Source organism: Bubalus kerabau, chromosome 11 (assembly GCF_029407905.1).
Source record: "Bubalus kerabau isolate K-KA32 ecotype Philippines breed swamp buffalo chromosome 11, PCC_UOA_SB_1v2, whole genome shotgun sequence".
NCBI lineage: Eukaryota > Metazoa > Chordata > Mammalia > Artiodactyla > Bovidae > Bubalus > Bubalus kerabau.
The window spans coordinates 3,530,931-3,552,111 of record NC_073634.1 but is presented as its reverse complement, the minus strand read 5'-3'; the positions used below and the strand labels follow the sequence as shown (position 1 = coordinate 3,552,111).

Here is a 21,181-nt window from a genome sequence, read left to right as displayed (position 1 = left end):
ATTCATTCAGATGTTTTACTTTGTGGGTTTATATCTTTTGTCATATTTGGGAAGTTTTCAGCCATTATTTCTTCAAGTGCTTTTTCAGCCTTGCCCTCTTTGTCTTTCCCTTCCAGAACTCTGATGATACAAATGTTAGATCTTTAGTAATAGTGCTACAGGTTGCAGAGACTCTGTTCATTTTTTTCTGTTGTTCAGATTGGATAATTTCCTATTGCTCTGTCTTCTGGTTCACTTATTCTTTCCTCTGCCCCTTCATTCTGCTGTTGAGCCCATCCACTGAGTTTTTTATTTTGATTATTGTATGTTTTAGTTCAAAAATTCCCATTTGTTTCTCTTCTCACTCTTCTATTTCTTTACTGAGACTTTATATGTATTTGCCAAAAGGCTTCCTATTTTATTCATGAATTTCATATTTACTGAAGTATTTTCTAAATGTCTATTTAACTGCACCAGGCCTTAGTCATGGCATGCAGGATCTTCGGTCTTGTTGCGGCATATGGGTTGTTTATTTGTGACATGTGGGATCTTTGAGTTGTGGTATGAGAACTCCTACTTGTGGCATGTGGGATCTAGTTCCCCAACCAGGGATTGAACCCAGGCACCTCACATTGGAAGTCGGAGTCTAAGCCACTGGACCACCAGGGAAGTCCCTCATTGCAGTATCTTTATGATTCCTTCTTTAAAAGCTTTTTCGAATAACTCTCTGTTATCTTGGTTTTTGTATTTCATGCAGTTTGAGACAGAATTTTTGTTGTTGTTGAAACCTAGACACTGAGAGTATTACGTGACTGACTCTTTTTTGTCTTTTGTTTTACATAGTTTTCTCTGATCTGCTGTGGGGGTAGAATTCTAGGTTCCCCAGTGGGTAGCCTTTTCCTTCTCCAGAGGGTCTTTCCAACCCAGGGATCGAACCCAGGTCTCCCACATTGCAGGTGGATTCTTTACCAGCTGAGCTACGAGGAAAGCCCTGGGTTCCCCACTCAACCTCCACTGACATCTAAGGGTGGGATGTTATTGCCGGTCAGAGGTAGGGTGGGAGTTCTGGCTGGGGAAAGGGTAGGAGTGCCTGATTACGACAGTTCCCACCTGACCACCACTGACCCTAGGGGAGTAGTGAAATCTCTGACTCTCTACTGGTTCTCCTCTCATATCACCCTGCTGGGGACAAGGAGAGATGCCTCATTCATGCCGTGTGGGAATAAAAGTGTAGGCATCCCATATGGGCTTTACTAACACCAGCCAGTGGGGTGAAAATGCCACCTGTCTTCTTGGCCTTCTCTGATACCACCCAGTGGAGCATGTGGCACCTGTTTATAGCCTGGTCAGGGTTCAAGTCTAGGTTGCCCACTTGACCTTTGCTGGCATGGGGGGGGGATGGGGCCATGGCTTTTTCTGGATTGTTTGCCTGGAGAAGAGCAGTTTACTGTTTAAAAGCCTCTGTCTTGCCCAGCTGCCCTTTCCTAGAGGGAAACAGGCTTTTGTTGTTGTTTTTTTGTCTTTGCCTGTTAGCATTTCCAAATCTGGGATACCCCGAACAAAAGGAGACTCGGGGAATTCATCACCATGTTGTTCTTAGGTCCCCTAGGTCCCTAGTCAGACTACTGTCTCTCCACTCTTCAGAGTTTTTTAAAAAGTTCCTTTTATATGTAATACCCTGTGTTTTTAGGTGTACTTAGTGCGAAAAGTAGGGAAAGATCCATTTATTCTGCTTTGGGAGGGAATTCTTTGCCCTCTTGTCACTTGGGAAAGATATGGACAAACGGTGCTGACTAAGGTGTTTGGTCCTTAGAGATGGTGACTTTTTCTTTTTTTTAATGATTTATTTATTTATTTAATTGTTGGTTGTGCTGGGTCTTCGTTGCTACACTCAGGCTTTCTCCGGTTGTGGTGAAAAGGGCGGTACACAGGCTTCTCATTGTGGTGGCTTCTCCTGTTGTGGAACACGGGCTCTAGGCACACGGGCTTCAGCAGTTGCAGCTCATGGGCTCCAGAGTTGTGGCGCATGGCCTTAGTTGGCCCGTGGCATGTGGGATCTTCCCAGACCAGGGATCGAACCCATGTCCCCTTCATTGGCAGGCGGAGTCTTAACCACTGGACCACCAGGGAAGTCTGAGATGGTCACATTGTTAAAGGAAATGTTTTTCCTGAGAAGAATGGCTAAAATTAATAGGATTTCAAGTATCAGTGGGCTGGAGAATGTGTGTTGTGGGTGGCAGGGCAGAGGAGTTAAACTTGGGGACAGAGCGTCTCCCCGGGGTCTTGTGAAAGCTAAAGCTGGCCCTTGCAGAGAGCCAGCCCCAGACACGGGGGCCAAGCTTCACCACCCTGACCAGAAAGTGTCCCCTCAGCCTATCTATGATACTTGGCGTGCTGCCAAAGGGGAAAGAGAAGGAAAACCAGCCTTGGTTGGGTAAACATATATTCCTGTTTCCCTGCCAGAGGCTGAATGAGCCAAGTCAGCATAATCGGTTCCATGTGTGCGCCTGTGGCAGTCCAGGCGTGACTGGCTGTGCCTTGGAAGCAATGCAGATCAGCCGTTCCGGGTTGTCATGTACCTGCACAGTGCTCTCCTCTGGTGGCTGAGAGGGTCAGGCGTTACGCATCTTCCTTCACAGACCAGGAGAGCGAGTCTCAGAAGGACACGCGACTGGGGAAGGGAATTTCTCGTGGTCCAGTGGCTAAGACTCTGGACTTCCATTGTGAGGGATGCAGGTTCAGTCTCTGGTCAAAGGACTATTAATAAGTTCCCACATGCCTCTGTGGTGTGGCCAGAACAAGAAAGGCAAGTGACTGGCAGAGGGTCACCTGGCTTCTGAGTGGATAATGGAACTCTGAGCCAGAACGGAACTCTGATACCATAGATCTTGTTCATCCCAGGCTCCCAAGCCACAATGCATTTAAAACATCAGGGTTCCCAGGCAGGAGCCCCCCTGCCCCAGATGATTTGGGCCACCAGATGGATCCATTCCCTAATACCCTAGGAATTAGGTCTGACCCCAATTCCTCTAGAATCACTAGAGGAGATTTTTTAAAATCTCAATATCTAAGCTGTACTTCTGGCCAATAAATTCAACCTCTGGGTGAAATACAGGCATCAGAGTTTTAAAAGCTTCCCTGGAGATCCTGACATTCTGCTGGTTTTGAGAGCATGGTGGAGAGTTAGGAGATGATGGTGAAGATTCACAGTCTGAATCTGGAGCTCTGTTTTCTGGGTGCATTAGTGCTCAGCTTTCAGAAAGGACTGGACTTCCCAGGTGGCTCAGTGGGAAAGAATTCACCTACCAATGCAGGAGACACAGGTTCAATCCCTGGGTTGTGCAGATCCCCTGGAGAAGGAGATGGCAACCCACTCCAGTATTCTTTCCCGGAGAATCCCATGGATGGAGGAGCCTGGCAGGCTACAGTCATGAGGCCGCAAAGAGTTGGACATGACTGAGCGACTGAGCACACAAGCAACAGAAAGGACCAGGGGATCTGCTGGGAAAGGTGCCTTTGCAAAGCACTTCTATTGAGAAAAAGTCAAATGCTCAAATCAAAAAATGGGTGCAGGCTGAAGGGGGTGATGGGAGGCTATAAAGCCCTTCAGGGTTCTTGCAGCTTCTGTGGCTGAAGTGTGTGCACAAGGTTCTGATCTTGGAAGGAGAGCTGCGAGCAGTCCTGAAGAGAGATCTCAGTTCCCAGCCCAGGAATTAAACCTGGGTAACCTGGAAAACCAAGAGCCCTAGCCACTAGACCACCAGGGTCTAGAAGCAAAGTGGCCTGAGTTCTTGACCCTGTTTGAAAGCAAGAATGTTTCAAGACACAGTACAATATATGGGAGAGACTGAGTGTGAGGGAAACTGGGTCTTGTTCTATCAGTCTTTCCCATCAAGAAGCTTCCATAAGCCTCTTATCCTTCTCTGTCAGAGGGCAGACAGAATAAAAACCACAGTCACAGAAAACAAATCAAACTGATCACATGGACCACAGCCTTGTCTAACTCAATGAAACTAAGCCATGCTGAGTAGGGTCACTCAAGACGGATGGGTCATGGTGGAGAGTTCTGGCAAAGTGTGGTCCGTTGGAGAAGGGAATGGCAAACCACTTCAGTATTCTTGGCTTGAGAATGAAAAGGCAAAAAGATAGGACACTGAAAGATGAACTCCCCAGGTTGGTAGGTGACCAATATGCTACTGGAGATCAGTGGAGAAATGACTCCCAAAAGAATGAAGAGACGGAGCCAAAGTGAAAGCAACACCCAGTTGTGGATGTGACTGGTGATGGAAGTAAGGTCCGATGCTGTAAAGAGCAATATTGCATAGGAACCTGGAATATTAGGTCCATGAATCAAGGCAAATTGGAAGTGGTCAAACAGGAGATGGCAAAGGTGAACACTGACATTTTAGGAATCAGTGAACTAAAATGGACTGGAATGGGTGAATTTAACTCAGCTGACCATTATATCTTATATCATTATATCTTACTGTGGGCAAGAATCCCTAGAAGAAATGGAGTAGCCCTCATAGTCAACAAAAGAGTCCAAAATGCAGTACTTGGGAGCAATCTCAAAAATGACAGAATGATCTCTGTTCATTTCCAAGGCAAGCCATTCAATATCACAGTAATCCAAGTCTATGCCCCAACCAGTAACGCTGAAGAAGCTAAAGCTGAACAGTTCTATGAAGACCTATAAGACCTTCTAGAACTAACACCCCCAAAATATGTCCTTTTCACCATAGGGGACTGGAATGCAAAGGTAGGAAGTCAAGAGATACCTGGAGTAACAGGCAGATTTGGCCTTTGAGTACAGAATGAAGCAGGGCAAAGGCTAACAGAGTTTTGCCAAGACAACGCACTGGTCGTAGAAAACACCCTCTTCCAACAACACAAGAGAAGACTCTACACATGGACATCACCGGATGATTAACACCGAAATCAGGTTGATTATATTCTTTGCAGCCAAAGATGGAGAAGCTCTATACAGTCAGCAAAAACAAGACCAGGAGCTGACTGTGGCTCAGATCATGAACTCCTTATTGCCAAGTTCAGACTTAAATTGAAGAAAGTAGGAAAAACCACTAGACCATTCAGGTATGAACTAAATCAAATCCCTTACAATTATACAGTGAAAGTGACAAATAGATTCAAGAGATTAGATCTGATAGAGTGCCTGAAGAACTATGGACGGAGGTTTGTGACATTGTACAGGAGGCAGTGGTCAAGACCATCCCCAAGAAAAAGAAATGCAAAAGGCAAAATAGTTGTCTGAGGAGGCCTTACAAATAGCTGTGAAAAGAAGAGAAGTGAAAGGCAAAGGATGAAAGCAAAGATATACCCACTTGAACGCAGAGTTCCAAAGACTAGCAAGGAATAAGAAATAACAAAGAATAAGAAAGCCTTCCTCAGTGATCAATGCAAAGAAATAGAGGAAAACAATAGAATGGGAAAGACTAGAGATCTCTTCTAGAAAATTAGAGATACCAAGGGAACATTTCATGCAGATGGGCACAATAAAGGGCAGAAATGGTATGGACCTAACAGAAGCAAAAGATATTAAGAAGAGGTGACAAGAATACACAGAAGAACTATACAAAACACATCTTCACGACCCAGATAATCACGATGGTGTGATCATTCACCTAGAGCCCAACATCCTGGAATGTGAAGTTAATGGGTCTTATGAAGCATCACTATGAACAAAGCTAGTGGAGGTGATGGAATTCTAGTCAAGCTATTTCAAATCCTAAAAGATGATGCTGTTTAAGTGCTACACTCAATGTGCCCTCAAATTTGGAAAACTCAGCAGTGGCCACAGGACTGGAAAAGCTCAGTTTTCATTCAAGTCCCAAAGAAAGACAATGCCAAAAAATGTTCAAACTACTGCACAATTGCACTCATCTCACACGCTAGCAAAGTAATGCCCAAAATTCTCCAAGCCAGGCTTCAACAGTACGTGAACCTTGAACTTCCAGATGTCCAAGCTGGATTTAGAAAAGGCAGAGGAACTAAAGGTAAAATTGCCAATATCCATTGGAACATAAAGCAAGAGACTTCCAGAAAAACATCCGCTTTATTGACTACAGCAAAACCTTTCACTGTGTAGATCACAACAAACTATTGAAAATTCTTCAAGAGATGGGAAGACCAGACCACCTTACCTGCTTCCTGAGAAAACTGTATGCAGGTCAAGAAGCAACAGTTAGAACCAGACATGGAACAACGGGTTGGTTCCAATCTGTTGGGAAAGGAGTACGTCAAGGCTGTATATCGCCACCCTGCTTATTTAACTTATATGCAGAGTACATCATGCAAAATGCTGGGCTGGATGAAGCACAAGCTGGAGTCAAGATTGCCAGGGAAAGTATCAGTAACCTCAGATACACAGATGATACCACCCTTATGGCAGAAAATGAAGAAGAACTAGAGAGCCTCTTGATGAAAGTGAAAGAGGAGAGTGAAAAAAGCTGGTTTAAAACTCAACACTAAAAAAACTAAGATCATGGCATCTGGTCCCATCACTTCATGGAAAAGAGATGGGAAAACAAAGAAAACTGTGACAGACTTTATTTCTTGGGCTCTAAAATCACTGCAGATGGTGACTGCAGCCATAAAATTAAAAGACGCTTACTCCTTGGAAGGAAAATTATGACCAACCTAGACAGCATATTAAAAAGCAGAGACATTATTTTGCCAACAAAGGTCCATCTAGTCAAGGCTATGGTTTTTCCAGTAGTCATATATGGATGTGAGAGTTGGACTATAAAGAAAGCTGAGTGCTGAAGAATTGATGCTTTTGAACTGTGGTGTTGGAGAAGACTCTTAAGAGTCCCTTAGACTGCAGGGAAATTCACCCAGTCAATCATTGAAAGGACTGATGCTGAATCTGAAACTCCAATACTTTGGCTACCTGATGCGAAGAGCTGACTCATTTGAAAAGACCCTGATGCTGGGAAAGATTGAGGGCGGGAGGAGAAGGGGACGACAGAGGATGAGATGGTTGGATGGCATCACCGACTCAATGGACATGGGTTTGGGTGGACTCTGGGAGTTGGTGATGGACAGGGAGGCTTGGTGTGCTGTGGTTCATGGGATTGCAAAGAGTTGGACACGACTGAGTGACTGAACTGAACTGAACTGAATGGACCAGTCAGGTGTTAAGAAAGAAACAAGATAATTGGCCAAAGGTAAATGAAGACCTGGGAGGACTGTCCTGTATAAGTGATGTACATCACCTCCTTACTCTGCGCCTGCTCACTCAGTTCAGTTCAGTTCAGTCTCTCAGCCATGTCCGACTGTTTGCAACCCCTTGAACCGCAGTACACCAGGCCTCCCTGTCCATCACCAACTCCCAGAGTCCACCCAAACCCATGTCCATTGAGTCGGTGATGCCATCCAACCATCTCATCCTCTGTCGTCCCCTTCTCCTCCTGCTCTCAATCTTTCCCAGCATCAGGGTCTTTTCAAATGAGTCAGTTCTTCGCATCAGGTGGCCAAAGTATTGGAGTTTCAGATTCAGCATCAGTCCTTCCAGTGAATATTCAGGACTGATTTCCTTTAGCTTAGACTGGTTGGCTCTCCTTGCACTCCAAGGGACTCTCAAGAGTCTTCAGCACCACAGTTGGAGCATCAGTTCAAAAGCATCAATTCTTCGGCTCTGAGCTTTCTTTATGGTCCAACTCTCACATCCATACATGATCACTGGAAAAACCATAGCCTTGACTAGACGGACCTTTGTTGGCAAAGTAATGTCTCTGCTTTTTAATATGTTATTTAGGTTGGTCATAACTTTTCTTCCAAGGAGTAAGCACCTTTTAATTTCATGGCTGCAGTCACCATGGTTTTGGAGTCCCCCAAAATGAAGTCTGTCACTGTTTCCTCTGTTTCCCCATCTATTTGCCATGAAGGGACCAGATCTTAGTTTTCTGAACTTTGAGCTTTATGCCAACTTTTTCACTCTCCTCTTTCACTTTCATCAAGAGGCTCTTTAGTTCTTCACTTTCTGCCATAAGGGTGGTATCATCTGTGTATCTGAGGTTACTGATATTTCCCGTGGAAATCTTGACTCCAGCTTGTGCTTCATCCAGCCCAGCGTTTCTCATGATGTAGTCTGCATATAAGTTAAAAATAAGCAGTGTGACAATATACAGGCTTGACGTACTCCTTTCCCGATTTGGAACTGGTCTGTTGTTCCATGTAAAGTTCTGGTCCGTGGACCCTCCCCAAAATGTGTGTGCAACTTTTTTCTAAGATGGATCCCACCACACAGGCCTATGAGTATATGTCCACACATTATGGGGTGGGGGTCAGCTCCCTTTTCAGTCCCCAAGAAGCCTTCCTGTGCATGTGTAGACAGGAAAGGTTTTTTGACCTCTGGAGTGGACACCTTATCTCTTTTTTTTAGCAGAGCTCAGCTTCTGCCACTAGCTTTGTCCTTGGAGTGTCTGAGTGAGAACAGAGGTTCAGTTTTACTCCACTTGACAAACACCAGGTGTCCAGCGCAGAGGCCCACCATCTCCTACCTCAGTTCCACATTTTTTATTGAACCAGTGTATCGGGGAGACCAACGGAAGTAGAATCAACCTGATAATCGTGGGTTTGGCTCCGAGGCCCACGCCCTTGCACTCCCTCAGGTCAGGGGCTTAGAGAGGGTGCGTAGCTGGCTTAGTGTGTTGGGGTCCTTGTTTGCCCCTTCACACCCCCTCCTCGCTCTGCTCTCTGCCCTAGGAGGCCAGTCTCTGGGGGCGGGGGTGAAAATGAACTCCCTGGACAGTGGCCCCAGACAGTTTGTGCTGAAAGAGACTAAGTTGTATTTATTTAACTAAGTATAAACCACATGGGCATTGTTTATTTGAAGTTTGAGTATAACTGGGGCATCCTGCTTATTAATCTGGCAACTATCCCAACCCTGTCCCCCCACCCCACCCTCCACCCATGTAGAAACTCTGGCCTGCCAACACTGTTTCATACCAGCCCCACTTTCTTCTCTCTGTGCAGCTCTCAGTTCACTGGCGTCTCTGCTTTTTTTCTGCTGAGGCTGTGACCCCTCCAGGCATACGTAACCTACCAATTATTCCTCTTTCTTTCCGGTAAAGCCCCGGCTGGGGCCCCCTCCCTCAAGTCAGCTCGTGGTTTCTGCCTTGCCGGCTTTTGCTGCACTGATAAATTTTCTCTAAGTGGCAGAGTGCTCATGTTTATCATTTATAGTTTGGTAGCAATCAGGTCAAGTGATTTCAGGTTGAAAGGTTTTTGAAAAAATGTCCTCTTATCAGCATTGCTTCTCTTTATCAATTGAGACTCCCGTTTTCATAAGTGACTCGATACTAATTAGAAAGTTTTTGCTTGTTCTGGGTTTGGCCTCAGCCAGTTTTGGGGATGAGAGGATCAGTTTTTAACCGAGTGACAGAGAAGCCACTCAGGGACATGATTCAAATATCAGCCAGGGAGGAGGGCACACACGGAAGGGGTGTCCTCTGGTCCACATGCAGCCCTCTCTCCTGGGGTAGGAGGACAGGGGGTATGACGGGGAGGGGGACAGGGAAGTGGTCACCAACAGGATTCCAGGTGCCAAAAGCCTTTTCTGTGAACTGCAAGCCCACCCCAGAAGGGGGCCTTCCTCCTTCCAGCCATGGGGGCTGCTTGATAGCAAATGTCATCCTGGGACAGAGGGGCTGAGGAACTCTTAGCTCCTGGGCAAAACACATCCTAGGCTTCCCGGGTTACTCAGTGATAAAGAACCCATCTGCCAATGCAGGAGATGTGGGTTCAATCCCCGGGTCTGGAAGATCCCCTGGAGAAGGTAATGGCAACCCACTCCAGTATTCTTGCCTGGAGAATCCCATGGACAGAGGAGCCGGGCGGGCTACAGTCCTTGGGATTGCAAAGAGTCAGACATGACTTAGCGACGAAACAACAAAAGCAAATCCTCCTGGCCCACTCCTGCTCTGCAGTGGGAAGCATGAAACCCCTAAGAGTTCAACAATGAGTCCTCACTCTTGTAGCCTCCTCTGGGCCTCCGGATTTTGAGGCTGAATTTCAGAGAGGTCAGCTCATGTCACCACCTGTTCTGTTGTCTGAAAAGGAGTACAAAGAGCCAGATGTGGGTTATATGACTGACGCTTCAGTTCAGTTCAGTCGCTCAGTCGTGTCCGACTCTTTGCGACCCCATGAATCCCTGCCCTTATTTGACCCATCTGGCCAAGGTGCTTCCAGTCCCTCCCTGGGTCCTGGGGTAATAAAGCAGGCTGACTGAGCGGCAGTCTGCATTCTCACTCCCGCAAGGGCTGCTGCCTTGCCCAGCTCTCCTCCCACAGCCTGGAGGGACTCCAGGGTCAGGAGGTGGCGGAAGGCTGCCACTCCACCCACTACTCCGAGTCCTGCCATTTCAGTAGCTGCTGCTTTTTCCCTTGATCCACCTTGGGTGTGGTCCTACAGCTTCAAGAGAATCGGAAGGTTCTCCTGCTGGGAGAGGGTGGTGACCAGCCCTGGGGAGATTCCTTAGAGTTCTTTGGCCATAACAGACTCAGTTCAGTTCAGTTCAGTCGCTCAGTCATGTCTGACTCTTTGCGACCCCATGAATCGCAGCATGCCAGGCCTCCCTGTCCATCACCAACTCCCAGAGTTCACCGAGACTCACATCCATCGAGTCAGTGATGCCATCCAGCCATCTCATCCTCTGTCGTCCCCTTCTCCTCCTGCCCTCAATCCCTCCCAGCATCAGAGTCTTTTCCAATGAGTCAACTCTTCACATGAGGTGGCCAAAATACTGGAGTTTCTGCTTTAGCATCATTCCTTCCAAAAAAATCCCAGGGCTGATCTCCTTCAGAATGGACTGGTTGGATCTTCTTGCAGTCCAAGGGACTCTCAAGAGTCTTCTCCAACACCACAGTTCAAAAGCATCAATTCTTCAGTGCTCAGCCTTCTTCACTCTCCAACTCTCACATCCATACATGACCACAGGAAAAACAATAGCCTTGACTAGACGGATCTTTCTGGCAAAGTAATGTCTCTGCTTTTGAATATGCTGTCCAGGTTGGTCATAACTTTCTTTCCAAGGAGTAAGCGTCTTTTAATTTCATGGCTGCAATCACCATCTGCAGTGATTTTGGAGCCCCCAAAAATAAAGTCTGACACTGTTTCCACTGTTTCCCCATCTATTTCCCATGAAGTGATGGGACCGGATGCCATGATCTTCGTTTTCTGAATGTTGAGCTTTAAGCCAACTTTTTCACTCTCCACTTTCACTTTCATCAAAAGGCTTTTGAGTTCCTCTTCACTTTCTGCCATAAGGGTGGTGTCATCTGAATATCTGAAGTTATTGATATTTCTCCCAGCAATCTTGATTCCAGCTTGTGCTTCTTCCAGCCCAGCGTTTCTCATGATGTACTCTGCATAGAAGTTAAATAAGCAGGGTGACAATATACAGCCTTGACATACTCCTTTTCCTATTTGGAACCAGTCTGTTGTTCCATGTCCAGTTCTAACTGTTGCTTCCTGACCTGCATACAGATTTCTCAAGAGGCAGGTCAGGTGGTCTGGTATTCCCTTCTCTTTCAGAATTTTCCACAGTTTATTGTGATCCACACAGTCAAAGGCTTTGGCATAGTCAATAAAGCAGAAATAGATGTTTTTTTGGAATTCTCTTGCTTTTTCCATGATCCAGCAGATGTTGGCAATTTGATCTCTGGTTCCTCTGCCTTTTCTAAAACCAGCTTGAACATCAGGAAGTTCACGGTTCACATATTGCTAAAGCCTGGCTTGGAGACTTTTGAGCATTACTTTACTAGCATGTGAGATGAGTGCAATTGTGCAGTAGTTTGAGCATTCTTTGGCATTGCCTTTCTTTGGGATTGGAATGAAAACTGACCTTTTCCAGTCCTGTGGCCACTGCTGAGTCTTCCAAATTTGCTGGCATATTGAGTGCAGCACTTTCACAGCATCATCTTTCAGGATTTGAAATAGCTCAACTGGAATTCCATCACCTCCACTAGCTTTGTTCGTAGTGATGCTTTCTAAGGCCCACTTGACTTCACATTCAAGGATGTCTGGCTCTAGGTCAGTGATCACATCATTGTGATTATCTGGGTCATGAAGATCTTTTTTGTACAGTTCTTCTGTGTATTCTTGCCACCTCTTCTTGATATCTTCTGCTTCTGTTAGGTCCATACCATTTCTGTCCTTTATCGAGCCCATCTTTGCATGAAATGTTCCCTTGGTATCTCTAATTTTCTTGAAGAGATCTCTAGTCTTTCCCATTCTATTGTTTTCCTCTATTTCTTTGCACTGATCGCTGAGGAAGGCTTTCTTATCTCTTCTTGCTTTTCTTTGGAACTCTGCATTCAGATGCTTATATCTTCCTTTTCTCCTTTGCTTTTCACTTCTCTTCTTTTCACAGCTGTTTGTAAGGCCTCCCCAGACAGCCATTTTGTTTTTTTGCATTTCTTTTCCATGGGGATGGTCTTGATCCCTGTCTCCTGTACAATGTCACGAAGCTCAGTCCATAGTTCATCAGGCACTCTATCTATCAGATCTAGGCCCTTAAATCTATTTCTCACTTCCACTGTATAATCATAAGGGATTTGATTTAGGTCATACCTGAATGGTCTAGTGGTTTTCCCTACTTTCTTCAATTTAAGTCTGAATTTGGTAATAAGGAGTTCATGATCTGAGCCACAGTCAGCTCCCAGTCTTGTTTTTGTTGACTATATAGAGCTTCTCCATCTTTGGCTGCAAAGAACATAATCAATCTGATTTTGGTGTTGACCATCTGGTGATGTCCATGTGTAGAGTCTTCTCTTGCGTTGTTGGAAGAGGGTATTTGCTATGACCAGTGCATTTTCTTGGCAAAATTCTATTAGTCTTTGCCCTGCTTCATTCCATATTCCAAGTCCAAATTTGCCTGTTACTCCAGGTGTTTCTTGACTTCCTACTTTTGCCTTCCAGTCCCCTATAATGAAAAGGACATCTTTTTTGGGTGTTAGATCTAAAAGGTCTTGTAGGTCTTCATAGAACCGCTCAACTTCAGCTTCTTCAGCATTACTGGTTGGGGCATAGACTTGGATTACTGTGATATTGAATGGTTTGCCTTGGAAACAAACAGAGATCATTCTGTCATTTTTGAGATTGCATCCAAGTACTGCATTATGGACTCTTTTGTTGACTATGATGGCCACTCCATTTCATCTGAGGGATTCCTGTCCACAGTAGTAGACATAATGGTCATCTGAGTTAAATTCACCCATTCCAGTCCATTTGAGTTTGCTGATTCCTAGAATATCGACGTTCACTCTTGCCATCTCGTTTGACCACTTCCAATTTGCCTTGATTCATGGACCTGACATTCCAGTTTCCTATGCAATATTGCTCTTTACAGCATCGGACCTTGCTTCTATCACCAGTCACATCCACAGCTGGGTATTCTTTTTGCTTTGGCTCCATCCCTTCATTCTTTCTGGAGTTATTTCTCCACTGATTTCCAGTAGCATATTGGGCACCTACCGACCTGGGGAGTTCCTCTTTCAGTATCCTATCATTTTGCCTTCATACTGTTCATGGGGTTCTCAAGGCAAGAATACTGAAGTGGTTTGCTATTCCCTTCTCCAGTGGGCCACATTCTGTCAGATCTCTCCACCATGACCCGCCTGTCTTGGGTTGCCCCACGGGCATGGCTTAGTTTCATTGAGTTAGACAAGGCTGTGGTCCTAGTGTGATTAGATTGACTAGTTTCCTGTGAGTATGGTTTCAGTGTGTCTGCCGTCTGATGCCCTCTTACCACACCTACCGTCTTACTTGGGTTTCTCTTACCTTGGGCGTGGGGTGTCTCTTCACGGCTGCTCCAGCAAAGTGCAGCCGCTGCTCCTTACCTTGGATGAGGGGTATCTCCTCACCACCGTCCTTCCTGACCTTCAACGTGGGATAGCTCCTCTAGGCCCTCCTGACTGGAAGTATGATTTTTCCTCTCATTCATGGGTGGCAATGATGTAGCTGCCATGTTGCTGTTCTATGCATTGTCTGAGACAGACCTCACCTGTTAGTCCCAGCACTCATTCCACAAAGCCCCAAAATTTCTCCTTCTGGTGTTCAAGAGGTCGGGTTCAGGGCTTCCTTGGTGGTGGTCCAGGGAAGTAGTTTACCCTAGATGTAAACTCTACTGATCCCAATCCATGCTCCCCATCTCCTCTCCTCCATGGCAACCACGTGTGCTCTCTATCTTTGCGTCTGTTTCACAGATATGTTCATTTGTGTCATGTTTTAGATTCCGCATACGAGTGATGTCATACGGTGTTTGTCTTTCTCTGACTTACTGCGCTTAGTGTGATAAGCTCTAGTTCCATTGTGTTGCTGCAGATGGCATTATTTCCTTCTTTTTATGGCTGAGTAATGTTCCATTGTATATATGTTCCACATCTTCTTTAGATCCAACCAGTCCATCCTAAAGGAGATAAGTCCTGGGTGTTCATTGGAAGGACTGATGTTGAAGCTGAAACTCCAATACTTTGGGCACCTGATGTGACGAGCTGACTCATTGGAAAAGACCCTGATGCTGGGAAAGATTGAGGGCAGGAGGAGAAGGGGATGACAGAGGATGAGATGGTTGGATGGCATCACGGACTCAATGGACATGGGTTTGGGTGAACTCTGGGAGTTGGTGATGGACAGGGAGGCCTGGCGTGCTGCAGTTCATGGGGTTGCAAAGAGTCTGACACGACTGAGAGACTGAACTGAAACTGAACCACATCTTCTTTAGTCATTCATCTGTTGATAGACATTTAGGTTCTTTTATGTGTCTTATCTGTTGTGAATAGTGCTGCTAGGAACATAAGGGTGCATGTATCTTTTTGAATTAGAGTTTTGTCCAGATATATGCCCAGGAGTGGGATTGCTGGATCATGCATTCAGTCACTCAGTCGTGTCTTGACTCTTTGCATCCCCCAGACTATAGTCCACCAGGTCCATGGGATTCTCCAGGCAAGAATACTGGGGTAGGTCGCTATTTCCTTCTCCAGGGGAATCTTCCAGACCCTGGAATCGAACCCACACCTCCTGTGTCTCCTGCATTGCCAGGTGGATTCTTTATCACTGCACCACCTGGCATTGCTGGATCAATCAACTCAATTTTTGGTTCAGAAAATAGCTCTTTCCTTAGTGTCCCCTCAGGCACCAGTTTTGAGTCTGAGAGACCACGACCCCTAAGTATCTGCCCCTCCACAGTTTCACTGTGGTTGGGGGAAGAGGTGCTGCTGCAGAGCCCTGGCTCCAGCCCCACCACAGTCCCGCTTCCAGTCATAACAGTGTCCCCTGCCTGTATCACACTCATTTATCCCACAGATGCTCACTGCATGTTGACTCCATGCCAGGCATCAGCCTGGGTTCAGAGAATGCCAGTTCCAGCCCTCAGGGAAGCTACAGGTAGATTTGTTCAGAAGAACCTGGCAAACCCCACACAGTGGACAATAGATCTAATCACATACTCGTTGGCTAAAGAAACATTTGCTAATCTTATCTCCTGGAGCCTGTCTCCCGACCTGAGCACTGGAGGAAGACAGTGGATACACAGTCCCTTGTCTTTATGAAGGTGACCTTGGTCAAGGGCTGGAAATGCATGGGCACAGGGCAGGGGCACTCCATGACCAACTCCAGGATGGGTGTGGCCCCTGGGGTTGGCAAATGCACCTGCTGGAACCCCTGGGCAGCTGTGCTTGGACGTGAGTGGGAGGCTGCTCATCCGGGTTGCTCAACTGTGTCTGTTTGTGAGGCAAAACGTCCCACTTTAGCTACTGTCCAGTCCATACAAGGAAGTAACCTTAAAAGAAGAAGAGAGGGGAAAGAAGAGGAGGAACGATTTCTGCTGAATTTCAAAAACAGCCTGCTTTTCCACCTGTTCCATGGAGAAAGGATGAAATCCTCTTTAAGTCTGGGGCTGTGGTGTTTGATACATCTCTGACATGGGCTGAAAAAATGGTCTCCACAATGGGGACCATCAGACAGGCCCAGCATGTTCGCTTGTGTCTTCTTGAAGATGCACTAATGAGAACGTGGTAATAAAAATCAAAAACTTTAAAATTTTTGATCTACTCTCATCCTCCCACCATCACTCGCTCCCAAATAATTTTAAAGTGTTCCACTTCTCCGAGGAAAAACAGAGGGAGGGGCATTTTACAACTGACGTAGAACACTGAAAGATTAGCAGCTTAAAATAGCATTTATTTTTTAAGAATAATTTTTGTTTACTTGTTGATGCTGGGTCTTCACGGCTGCATGGGCCTTTCTTCGGGTGTGGTGAGCAGGAGCCACTCTGGAGTTGTGACGTGCAGGCTTCTCATTGTGGTGGCTTCTCTCCTTACTGAGCACAGACTCTAGGGCACGTGGACTTCAGTCGCTGCAGCTCCCAGGCTCTAGGGCACAGACTCAGTCGTTGTGGCCCAAGGGCTTAGTTGTTGTGCAGCATGTAGGACCAGGGATCAAACCCCAGTCTCCTGCATTGGCAGGCAGATCCTTTATCCCTGAGCCACCAGGAAAGCCCAAGTGTCATTTCTAATTGATCATTGCCTTGACCCTGGGGTCCAAAACCTTGGAGCGGTTCTCAATGTGCCTTTTTCCACATTGTCTATCTTCATTTAGTCAAGGCCACCTCATGGGTCATAGGTTTGGGAAGGCTATGCACTGCATAGCAAATACTGTGAAGCCCCATTTACACTGAAGACTGTGTGAATAGTAACACCCCACCCCAGACACACCTCTTGCCAGAGCTCTGCAGTGAGGACCTCGCTGAGCCTGTGTGGTTGTTCAGCCCCCAGTGTCAACCCCTGTGAACAGCGATTCTTAAGGATTGGGCCGTGGCAGGTTTTATGGATTCACAATAAAAAGAGAAAATAATTTAAATACTAACAGCTAATGTTTATTGAGTGCTTATGATGAGCCAGACATAGCAATGACTCTTTTATTTCTGTTGGTGATCCTATGGGGCACCATTATTACCATCCCCATGTTCCCAATGGGGGCCCTGCTCTTGAAACCACGGCCAGGATTAACCTGCCAAATGGCCACTTCTGAGAACTATTCTGAGTCCGGAGATTATGTCCTTCCTCAATATTTGTGTCCAATTTACCTCTTTTTTTTTTTAAGATTTTTTTGACATGGACCATTGGTTAAAAAGTCTGTGCTAAATTTGTTACAATATTGCTTCTGTTTTTTGTTTTGGTTTTTTGGCTGGGAGGCATGTGGAGTCTTTGCTCCCTGACCAGGATTTGAACCTGCGCCCTTTGCACCTGAGGGTGACGTGTTAACCACTGGACAGCCAGGGAAGTCCTGTGACATTTTTTTTTTTTTTTAGTGTATTTTAAAATTCATTTTATTGAAGTATAGCTGATTTACATTGTTGTGTTAGTTGCAGTGATTCAGTGATTATATATCATGTATATATATGTCTATTTTCATATTCTTTTGCATTATGGTTTATCAAAAGGATATTGAATGTGGGCTTCCCTGGTGTCTCAGATGGTAAAGAATCTGCCTGGAATTCAGGAAACATGAGTTCAGTCGCTGGGTCGGGAAGATCCCCTGGAGAAGGAAATGGCAACCCACTCCAGTGTTCTCGCCTGGAGAATCCCATGAACAGAGGAGCCAGGCAGGCTGCAGTCCATGGGGTCGCAAAGAGTCGGACATGACTGAATGACTAACATTTTCTATTGAATATAGCTCCCTGTGCTATACAGTAGAACCTTGTTGGTTATCTGCTCTGTATATAGTAATTTGCCTCTGAAACTGACCTTTCCTTTTGGAATGATGGTAATGCTGAGAGCGCTGCCAGGATCAGCTCTGTCTGTCTCATGCATCCTTTCTATTACTTCCCAGCCGCTCCCGTGGTTAGGCCTTAATGTCTTCCTTCTGGGTTTCCCACTTCCTGGCCTCTCCTTCTTGCTCCTCTTCCTCCCTCCTGTGTCCTGGTCAAGCACAACTCTTATCTCCCTCCCCTGCTCAGAAATCTTCCAGGCATCCCTCCTGCCTCAGCTGGGATACAGGGCTCTCCACGTTCAGCCTAATTCCATTTTTTTAAAAATTTTTATTTAGTTGGCTGCTCTGGGTCTTAGCTGTGGCGTGTGCGATCTAGTTCCCTGACCAGGGATCGAATCCAGGCCCCTTGCATTGGGACTGAGGAGTCTTAACCACTGGGCCACCAGGGACGTTCTCTAATTCCACTTTATCTCTTTTTCTCCTAGCACAGAAGTGCCACCCTGAAGCTAAATTGGTATTCCCAAACTCTTAGGGCCTCTTCCTTTCCCTCTAGTTTTCCACCACCTTGGCCCCTTGAAACCCTGTCCCTCTTCCCCTACTCCTCCTTTAATTCATTCCTTTACTTACTCATTCAACAAACCTGTAATAGTTTGAGTGCCTCCTAGGACCTGACTGCAGTGTGGGGCTTTCAGTCAGTCCAGCAGCAGAGAAAGAATTGAGGAGCTATTACAGCGGATACACAAAAGTGGCAGTTCTGAGCCCCTGACGTGGGAGGTTAACTAGACAGAGTGGGGTGGGGACTGGGGGGACCTTCCCCCACACACAGTTAGCTGTGTGCCATCCCCCCTTTAACTCCTGGGACTCTCTGCTCCCCCTCTCTTGGGACATTTGCCTTTCTGTATCCCATTTGACAGTCATAGCTAATCTTAGACCTGCAAGTGCTGTATAAATAATGTTAGCAGTTAAATCATACTGTACCAGCTTCTGGCAAATCAAATTCTGGAGGTTAGTTATCTTTTAAACCATCCATAGTGATTACAGGTTTTGGCTGTGCCCCAGTTTCAGTGATGTCATCTGACTGGGTGGCTTTGCCATTAGTTTGTTCGGTGAGCTGCTCAGCTCATAGAAAACTGAAACTTATACCCTAAACTGTAATCAGAGGTTATCTTGCAGGGTTGGGATTATAAAATAGGTTTCCATCTTATACTTTCTGTGCTCCCATAAATATTTGAATTTTTTACAGCGGACTTGTGCTACCTTTATAATTAGAAATATTCAGTGTTTTTTAAGGAAATGAAACAAACCAAAAGAAGTATTACCTGCTTCTCCCAAGTTGGAGACTTCCCTGGTGGTCCAGTGGTTAAGACTCTAGGCTTCTACTGCATGGGGCATGGGTTTAATCCCTGGTCAGGGAAGTAAGATCCTGCATGCCATATGGTGTGGCCAAAAAAAAAAAAAAAGAAAGAAAGAAAAGTTATTTGGACAAAACCTCTGACTCCCAAGCTCAACAAATAGGAAGTGCTGCAGGTAAGTTGGCCTCTAAGAGGCATAAGTGAATTGTAAGTGTTTTGAAGCCTGTAGAAAAAGAGTGTTCTTGAGGAGGGTCTGCAGACAGACCAGATAAATAGCCAGAGCATCCATAACTACAGAAGGGACCCCAACATCAGAGAAGATGGACTTCACCTCTTCCTACCATCCCTGTGCATAAAATTTGCCTGACGTGAGGGTGACAGGAGGGGCAGGGGCCCCTCTTGGTACAGTCACTCTGATCTCGACTCCTTGGAATAAGGGACAGCTCCCATCATAGCACGCTCATCTGTCTGGATGACTGGGCTCCAGGCCAGCCAGCAGCTGACCCACAAAGCCCTCTCCCAGAGGCTGCAAAGGACGCGTGCACTCCAAGAGCCCCTGAGACCTCAGCCTCAAGAACAAGCAACAAGCTTTCCCTGTTTTTAGAGTGAAACCTCTTGTCCTTCAACCTGGAGTTCACCCAGAAAGCAGTTCCCAAGTACAGCAACCATGAGAGTCTCCCTGGTGGGAGACAGACCTGGGTGGAGAGGATTTCTGTCAGGAAGTCCACTGAGGCAGGAAGTCCAGCCCTCCACTGAGGGATGAGTGTGGTCCAAAGTGACCTGCAGGGAGGAAGCCAGAGGAATAAATTCTGATTCCTCCTTCTACCCCCAAATCTGCTTGTACCTCTATCCACCAAATAAGTACTTAACTGAATACTTACATTAAAAGTTACTTGTTGTTTATCAGAAGTTCAAGTTTAACTGAGCGTCTTTTGTTGTTATTTGCTTAATCTGCCCTCTCTGCGCACGCACACACACACACACACACTCAGAGAGCCCGGGAGGTGTGATATCCTGAGAGTGGCAGGAAGCACAGCCCTTGTGCAGGACGAGGTGCCTCTGTGTACCCCCATCACTCACCCACAACATGCCAGCCTGTGTCTCTCCTCCCTGCCTGTCTCACTACCTGTGGTTAATGTGCTTTTTTGTTGATAAGGTTTTTTAAAAATGCTCTTTCCCCCCATGGAATGTGCCTTTTATTTTTGGCCATGCCACACAGCATGTAGGATCTTAGTTTCCCAACCAGGGATTGAATCCATGTCCCCTGCATTGCAAGAGCTGAGTCTTAACCACTGGACCATCAGGGAAGTCCTGATGTGTTTGAATAAATAACAATTATTAATAGTACAGAATGTATGTTCCCAAAACTGCCATTAACACTAAGAGTACAACAGAAATTTTAGAAATTCTTGTGGGTCAGATGAAATCAGAATATTTCCAGGTCTATTCCAGCAGGCAGACATTTTGCTAGAAGCTCCAAGTCACTGTATAGCTGGTGACATAAGCACACGATGACTTTTTCCCCCATCCCTAGAAATGGGTTGTGCTGAGGCACCAGAATTATAAACGTGCCCCTTTGTGACCAGCAGCAGCCTTTCCCAGACTGTTGGCCGAGTCTGCTGCATTGAGTCTGGTGACAGACGGGGCAGAAGGGAGGCGCTCTCAGGCGCCATCACCTGCCCACCATGCTGATGAGTTAAGTAGGAGGGATTTGGAATGAGTCGCAATTCCAAAAATGAGTGAAGGTGGTCAAAGGTACAAACTTCCAGTTATAAAATAATTAAGTCCTGGGGGTGTAATGTTGAGCATGCTGGCTGTAGTTAGTAATACTGTATCGTAGGAAATTCCCTGGCGTTCCAGCGGTTAGGACTCTGTGCTGTCATTGCTGAGGTCCCAAGTTCAATCCCCGATCAGGGAACTAAAATCCCACAAATGGCTATTTGAAAGTTATTAATGGTAGATCTTAAAAGTTCTCATCACAAGAAAAAAAAATTCCATTTGTGAAAATGGATATTAACTAGACTTATCCTGGCAGTCATTTTGCAAACTATACAAATATGGAATCATTCTGCCATACACCTGGAACTAATATATATATGTCAATTATATCTCAAATT

The 21,181-nt window shown here is 45.9% G+C and overlaps 1 protein-coding gene across 2 annotated transcripts in view; it reads left to right on the top strand.

Annotated features, from left to right (window-relative positions):
- Positions 1–21,181, top strand: part of MERTK (MER proto-oncogene, tyrosine kinase) — a 130,597-nt gene that overhangs the window by 17,678 nt on the left and 91,738 nt on the right. The window lies entirely within an intron of this gene.